The sequence below is a fragment of the Cyprinus carpio genome, chromosome B14, assembly GCF_018340385.1.
Source record: "Cyprinus carpio isolate SPL01 chromosome B14, ASM1834038v1, whole genome shotgun sequence".
In the NCBI taxonomy this organism is placed as follows: Eukaryota; Metazoa; Chordata; class Actinopteri; order Cypriniformes; family Cyprinidae; genus Cyprinus; species Cyprinus carpio.
Genome location: NC_056610.1, coordinates 25,241,783 through 25,250,604, shown reverse-complemented (window position 1 = coordinate 25,250,604; position 8,822 = coordinate 25,241,783). Strand labels below are relative to the sequence as shown.

At 41.2% G+C, this 8,822-nt stretch overlaps 1 pseudogene; it reads left to right on the top strand.

Annotated features, from left to right (window-relative positions):
• The first annotated feature begins 814 nt into the window (after positions 1 to 814).
• On the top strand, positions 815 to 8,130 carry LOC109047201 (annotated as a pseudogene).
• The last annotated feature ends 692 nt before the right edge of the window (positions 8,131 to 8,822 follow it).

Sequence of the window (8,822 nt, the reverse complement as noted above, 5' to 3'; positions counted from 1 at the left end):
CTCACTTTTTATCAAACACAAATGTTCCTCAATTTATCAACAGTACTAATGGACAAATAAAACAGATAACTTATGTTTAGTTACTATATGTAGATTTGTTTATTTACATTACTTACATTCATCTAAAACAGTGTTGACAACAGTGAATTCTACATAACAGCACACATACATCACTCACTCAGATGTCTGTTCATGTTATGATGTGCTCATCTGCAATACTTATCAAAGATTTTCCTGTCACATATTAAATAGACATTTAGTAATCATCTTTAAGATGTATATGGTTCATGAAAATTCACTTTGTTGATGTACGTGTGCTTACTGGAGCGCCGCTGTTCGCTATGCATAATAAAAAAAATCTCAAATATACTGTAACATTATTGTCTAGCATGTTTTTGATTTATAATACTCACATTTATGAACACCCTAATCCAGTTCTCAGTCACGTTCGATGATGACATATTCTCTCCCGTGGGCTTCTGGGATAGAAAAGTGTCCATGGATGAGCATTTTAGAATCTGGGCTGAAGCAAGAAGACATCCAGGGATTTCTTACCTACTCTTTTATGAATACTGAGGTTTCGGACATACTTATTCGCTCGCTTACTGATTTTTGACTAATATATGGTAGGGAAGTATGCCATTTCGGACGCAGCCACTGTCTCAGTAGCTTCTGCCATTGTCAACGTTGTTACCTGTTCAAATTTAGTGGTATTCCACTCCGAACAATATATACATTCTCCATTCAGTTTACAGTCTGCCAAGTCAGACAGAAGTTATGATGCTCACTACCATAGAAAGTTTGGAGTCTCTAACAATTTTTTTCTTTCAGATTCCTTGGCTCATGCCAACTCAAATGTATAACAAAATGATAATTTCTGCTAGTCAAGATTTTTCACAATTTACAACTATACTAAAAACCTACTTTTTTAAAACTCATCCTAGACTATTTGTCTGATTTCCACCAAAACTGGCTCAGATCATCTTTAGACCACGTCGGCAAAAAGATGTCATAATGTCGTGTTGATAGAGGATTTTTTTTTCAATCAATAAATATGATGGCATGATGCCAAACTGCATCTGAGGCTGTATCCTAGTAAAGCTTGTCACCTGACACTGACCACACCTCATCATTTTGATAACAGCAGCACCTATTGTTACAAAAGGAATAAACTATTTAATCATATTACTAGTGTGCGTGAGACTCTAAAGGAGCAGATGTGAGGAACCTGCTTTTTACAAGTCAAGACAAAGTCACAGACAAACCTCTTTTACAGAAGTGACTCAAACACAGAACCAGGAAACACATGATTTCAGGGAAAAGGAAACTTAAGTGTAGTTGAGCTGTTGTGTGTTTGTGTCTCTGTGTTCTTGCAGTAAAATGGCAGAAGCCAGAGTTTCTCAGGATGAGTTCTTGTGTCCAGTGTGTCTGGATCTCCTGAAGGATCCAGTGGCCATTCCCTGTGGACACAGTTACTGTAAGAGCTGTATTACAGACTGCTGGGATCAGGAGGATCAGAAGAGAGTCTACAGCTGCCCTCAGTGCAGACAGACCTTCAGTCCAAGACCTGCTTTAGCTAGAAACAGCATGCTGGCTGAAGTGGTGGAGAAACTGAAGAAGACCAGACTCTCTGCTGACTGTGACGCTGGAGCTGGAGATGTTCAGTGTGACGTCTGTACTGGAAGAAAATACAGTGCCGTCAAGTCCTGTCTGATGTGTCTTGGAATCTTACTGTCAAACTCATTTTGAGCGTCATGAGGAGTTTCATTCACGTAAGCCACACAAAGTGATTGAAGCCACTGGACGACTGCAGGAGATGATCTGCCAGAAACATGAGAAGCTCCTTGAGGTTTTCTGTTCCACTGACCAGGAATGTATATGTATGCTGTGTACAGTAATTGAACACAAAAACCAAGACACTGTATCAGCTGCAGAACAGAGGACAGAGAAACAGGTATTTAAATTAGAGATCAACTTAATACTTAGTGTAGTGATCCAATAGTCTGTGTAGAGCCAGAACACAGAAACACTGTCAGTGTGAAGCTCTACATCTGTGTCACTTTCACTTTTACAATATATATGTTTGCAAAATGCTTGTAAAACACTCCTTAATCTTCATGTTAATTCATGTATGATGGTGGTAAATGATCAATCATCACTTTTAGAGTTTGAATCTACTGTCATTAGTTATCAGCTCCACTTTTACTGGATTCATCTGTTCATGATGATTTAGTGCCAGTAGTTTTCTGTGAGATTCACTATCATCTGTTTGTTCTGCAGAAGCAGCTGAAGGAGACGCAGAAGACGCTCCAGCAGAGAATCCAGCAGAGAGAGAAAGATCTTCAGCAGCTGAGAGAGACTGTGGAGTCTCATAAGGTGAGTCTGGAGAAGAAGAGAAGTTTGTCTCCGTCTCAGTTCAGACTCACTGAAGCTGGATCACTGTGTGTCCTAACAGCGCTCTGCACAGACAGCAGTGGAGGACAGTGAGAGGATCTTTACTGAGCTCATCCGCTCCATTGAGAGAAGCCGCTCTGAGCTGATACGACTGATCAGAGATCAGGAAAAGACTGCAGTGAGTCGAGCTGAAGAACGACTGGAGCGACTGGAGCAGGAGATCAATGATCTGAGGAGGAGAGACGCTGAGCTGGAGCAGCTTTCACACACACAGGATCACATCCAGTTCCTGCAGGTAACACAGATCTACAAGAACAGGGTCAGAGTGGACTTGTGAAAATTCTGCTGTGACAGAGACTCACAGAGAAACATTTTTTGAGTGTCTTATTATATAATCATCAGTCAGACTCTCATATGATCATCTTCTTTTGAAATAGACACTGCTTAAAAATGAATGGAGGCTGAGAAGTGCAAAACAAATCACAATTCTGAAAACAAAATAACTCTACAAATATTGCAAACACAAATGGAAATCTAAAAAAAAAATAACAATTCAGAAAACACAACAAAAATTTCCAAAACAAAATAAGTCAGAAAACACAATGACAAATCAGACAAAGTAGAAGAAGTTGGTATAGTTTGACACACAGTCTTTGGTTTGAGAATGGATTACTTCCCACTGACTGGATGAGATATCTGTCAATCAAGGTATACAGGAAGAACAGGAGACTAGTGGTAGAAAGTTCGGAGATGGTCTTAAAGTAGCTACGTTTAAATGTATAGTATGAATTGCCCTTACTGTGGAATACAATGTATGTGTGTACATTTACAGTATAACACTGTTATTGAAAATGCAAATTAATTTTCTGCCAGTAGGAGGCACTTTTGGAATGGTTTCCCTCGTAATAGCTGTACACAAAGCAGCATTGCTCTCATAAATGCTACTTCATCAGGCATTATTTTTTTAAATGAAATGAAAATGACATCAAAACTTTGAGAAATGCCTCCTTTTTGTCCCACAGAGAGCTATACTTGGATTTTTCATTGTGTTTTCTGACTTATTTTGTTTTCGGATTTGTCATTGTGTTTTTTAGGGCTGCCCTCGATTAAAGATTTTTCTGGTCAACTAGTAGTCATTCATTTTAGGGCATTAGTCAACTATTAGTCTCACATTTATTAATAAACCATATAAATCATAATAATGAGCCTTTAATTGCCTACATAGCTAATAGCGCTCAAGGCACATGCAAAAAAACAAAAACAAAAAAAAAGCTTGCCACAGCGCACCGGCAGATAATATAATTATGAATGTGTCAGGAAAACCAGCAAGGAGACTGCATAAAAATGTTAAGAATTTATTGATAAACTAGTGCGTTCTTTGGTTTTGGCTTAAGAGATGAAGTCAACAACACTGACTCGTCATCTCCGCGGTAGTGGATGCTCCTGTGTGCTTGTTTCATATGGATTACATAATCGGAGAATATTTGTTTTCCATTTGAATTGGTTCATTTAAATACCAATTAGACACATAGACATTTCGCTCTCTATAGATATATTTTTCATGTCTGTAAGGCAAGTATATGCTACACAGAGTTTCACGCTCAAGCTCACAGAGACAGAGATGGCAGAAAGCGCATCCTGTTTGCTTAAATTATTTTACAAAAGTTCAACATGTTGTTGTAATTCTGAGTGCACACAAATAAACTTAGATTTCTTAGATTTCTTAGATTTTTGCATAATCCAAAATAAATAGACTATGATCCACACATAAATGTAAAGAGATCAACAAAAATGAAACTATTGAAAAATAGATAGAATGAGATTCACAAATAAATGTTATAATTCCCGAGCATCTAAAGCAGATTAATTATAATAATATAATGATTATAATGATTATAATTATAATCAGCGATACTCTCTACACTGGATGAGGCAAGACACGATGACACACATAAGATTTGCACATTCGCTTTGGTGCGTCCAGTTGCAGTTACAGCTGTTGTAGCATGACAGCAAGCAAAGCAGATACGGCATAAGATGACACAATGGCTTATTCAGCCTTTTAAAGCACAATTGCAGTGACAAATATAGAGCATAATAACATGTATAATATCAAATATGGGCCCTAATAACCATCTGGTGGTACAGCAACTGTGGCGACAGGACGTGACGTCTCTTTTCCCTCCTTCAGGGAATGAGGGTTACCATACGTAACCGAGACGTTCCCTTTCAGTTGGTCACTTTCGACGTCATGTCGGTGACTGACGAATTGGGATCCCTACCAAAGCGCCATGGGTGCTGCCCCTTCCAGTGCCCTGTGCGAGCCGCCTGCGCCCCTATTAGGTGTATGCCGGGGCTCAGAACAAGTAGTTCCACTCACCATTGTCAAAGCACTAAAAACGGGCTCTAAGGCTATACCGTGGACTATACGCATACAAGTACTGCTTAGGTCTCAATATGGAACCCATCCTTCCATGGTTCTCACAGATTCATCATGAAGGTCTGGCGCCGGACGTTCCGTGGCATCCAGCTGCCTAAGGTGATGGAGGAACTCAACAGGGTCTACAGTACGGACACTCTGGAGCAATTTTAGCAAGCCGACACTAACAAGGGCCTCTCGGTGCCACTACCCGTTTGAGGTGAGAACACTGGAGTATACCGGCTCTACACAAAGGCTATAGAACCTAGCGAACATGTTAGGGGTCTCGCAGCCCACAGCTCTACAAATATCTAATGATCTGCAACACTTCTAGCTCAGTGAGCTCGCAACCTGAACGGGCAGGGCACACCCTGTGCCTGATAAGCCAGGGTTATGACATCCACAATCCATCGGGCCATCCTCTGCTTTGAGACTGCATTCCCCTTCTGCCGGCCTCCGTAACAGACAAAGAGCTGGTCTGAGGCCCTGGAGCTTTGTGTCCGGTCTACGTAGCATCTCAATGCTTGGACGGGACAGAGCAAAGCCAGGGCTGGGTCTGCCTCCTCCAGGGACAGCGCTTGCAAGTTCACCACTTGGTCTTTGAAGGGTGTAGAGGGAACCTTGGGCACATAGCCGGGCCGGGGCCTCAGGATTACCTGGGAGTCAGCCGGCCCAAACTCTAGGCACGAATCGTTGACCAAAAATGCATGCAGGTCCCCTACCCTCTTGATGGAGGCCAGTGCAAGCAGGAGGAGAGTTTTCAATGAAAGAAACTTTAGCTCAACTGAATGCAAAGGCTCGAATTGGGCCCTGCTGTAGTGATTTTAGCACTAGAATCAGGTCCCAAGAGGGAATGGGGGGGCCGGGAAGGATTTAACCTCCTGGCCCCTCTAAGGAACCTGATGACGAGGTCATGCTTATCTAAAGACTTCCCATTCACGAGGTCATGGTATGCAGCAATAGCGGCAACCTGGACTTTGAGGGTGGAGGGAGACAGCCTTCGCTCCAGCCCTTGCTGCAGAAAGGTAAGCACGACTGCAATCGGGCATCTTCGGGGGTCTTCACGGCAAGAAGATCACCACTCGATGAACAGGTTTCACTTAAAGGCGTAAGCGTGTCTCGTAGACTGTGCTCTTCTCTTCTCTCTGTATACAAAGGAATGCGCTACTTACAGACAGAAGGTTAAAGAGCTGGCAGTCTGGTGTAGTCTCAACAACTTGGAGCTCAACATGCTCAAAACTGTGGAGATGATCGTGGACTTCAAGAGAAACCCTCCTACACTCCCCCCACTAACCATCATGAACAACAATGCGGTTGCAGTAGAGTCATTAAAATTCCTGTGCACCACCATCTCTCAGGACCTGAAGTGGGACATTCACATATGGCACTTTTCCACTGCATGGTACGGCACGGTACGTTACACTTTTGGGGGGTTTTCCACTGGGTACAGTACCTGGCACTTTTTTCAGTACCACCTCGGTTGAGGTTCAAAGCGAACCATACCATTACTAAAACGTGACGTGTAAACTCTGCTGATCACTGACTGGCCGGAGAAAATCATCACTGCCTAAGTCATTGAACTTGTGACACGAGACACAACAGACCCGCTAGATTTAAATCAGCACAGCCAGCGAAGGATCGAATGCAACTGATTTTATGAGCACACCTTTTTTTAACAACCAAAAATGACTGTTTCGTTGTCTGTTGAGGAAGTACAGACGTTCCTCTCATTGATAGTCGAGGAGCGGATCCAGCGAGAGCTTGATGGAGCGACATGGAATGAAAAAGTTTTTCAGGAGTCACAGCATTATAGTTGCACCAGAGGCGGTGCAACTGTAATGATATGTGAATAAACCCACCCACCATAAAGCGGTACTAAACTGCAGTGAAAACTCAAACTGAGCCGTGCTGAGACGAGTTGTACCACAAAGTGGAAAAGTGCCAATAGACTCCATTGTTAAAAAGGCCCAGCAGAGGTTGTATTTCCTTCGCCAGCTGAGGAAATTCAACTTGCCACAGGAGCTGCTGAAACAGTTCTATTCGGCCATCATTGAGTCTGTCCTGTGTTCATCTATAACTGTCTGGTTTGGATTAGCAAACAAATCCGAAATCAAGAAACTACAGCGGACAGTCAGGACTGCTGAGAGGATTATTGGTGCCCCTCTACCCAACCTCCAAGATCTTCACACTTCGAGAGTGAGGAAAAGGGCTAAGAAAATCACTTTGGACCCCACATACCCAGCCTACTCCCTCCTCAAACTGTTGCCTTCTGGTTGGCACTACAGAGCACCAACCACCAGAACAGCCAGACACAAGTACATTTTTTTTTTCACCCTGCAGGATATATTCAGAACAGTTTAACATTCATAACTATACATCGTCTGTCATAACTGACATATTTATACATACAAATCCAAAAATTCTACCTTTGTAAACTGCACACTTGTAAATAACATGTGGGGTGGGGGGTTTACCTTTATATTAGTTTTATAATTCCTATGCATGTCTGCACTATCATGTACGTATGTCCGTATTTTCTTCTGCACTGGAAGCTTCTGTTGCTAAGTCAAATTCCTTGTTTGTGTAAACATATTTGGTAATAAAGTCCTTTCTGACCTCTGACTTCTTAAATGTACAGAATAAAATTCACAAATCCAGGCAAAGTTGTGTTTATGATATAAAAAGTTATTTGTGAATATATTTTTTATTTGAGAATCTCATTTATTTATTGGTGAATTTAATACGTTTGTAAAACTTCAAAATGTATTTGTAGATCTCATCCTATTAATTTGTAATGATGTTCAATTTTTGTTAATCTCTTTACATTTATTTATGGATCATACTCTTTTTATTTGGAATTATGCAACAATTCTATCGCCATAATTTTCTCTTGACATGAGAATCACACTTTTCTTGTCTGTTGATTTCCACAGACACATTCACCTACATTGTACTCTGGACTAGGAAGGACTTCCTACGATGTAAGTCAGTAAGAAAACAAGCAGAAAAACTCACTGAGTATGTTCATGTTCTTCCTGTAGAAGGTGAAAGAAATTATGTAAATGATGATTTGCACAGAGTATCTGTTCATGAAAAGATCAAACAGATTCATAATTCCTGATTCTGGTGTGTTTTATCTCCATTAGATTCCCGTCAGCTCACTCTGGATCTGAACACAGTGAATAAACAACTCCGTCTGTCTGAGAGAAACAGAGTGATTATTTACACTAATACAGTCCAGCCGTATCCTGATCATCCAGACAGATTTGATGAGTGTCGTCAGGTGTTGTTTGAAGAGAGTGTGTGTGGACGCTGTTACTGGGAGATTGAGTGGAGTGGATGTGTGTGTATATCAGTGTCATATAAGAGCATCAGTAGGAAGGGAGGGGGGGTTGATTGTGTCTTTGGATCTAATGATCAGTCCTGGAGTTTGATCTGCACTCCCTCCAGATACTCATTCAAACACAGTAACATGCAGACTCGTCTCCCTGTGAAGTCCATCAGCAGTAGAATAGGAGTGTTTGTGGATCACAGTGCAGGAACTCTGTCCTTCTACAGCGTCTCTGACACAATGAGCCTCATCCACACAGTCCAGACCACATTCACTCAGCCGCTCTATCCTGGGTTTTATGTTTGGTCTGGATCATCAGTGAAACTGTGTTGATTTAGAATAGATTGATGAGCGATTCGGGGCCTCATTTATAAAATTTTGCGTTGAAACCATCCTAAATTTGATCTTACAGTCATTTCTCAAATATGGTATATGTGATTCATAAAATGAACGTACGTGCAGTAAACGCATGTACACCTCTCTTTCAGATGTGAAATCTATGAATCGCAAATGATCTTGAACTTGCACACAAACGAATGGTTTCAGCTCTCTGCCTTGTAAACGACTCCTAATTAACATCATTAACATGTAAAAGATCGCAGTCATCATACAAATTATTTAATTTAGAACAGCAAGCTGCAAAACAGCTTAGATTTCCAAAAACCTGCAGACAAGAAA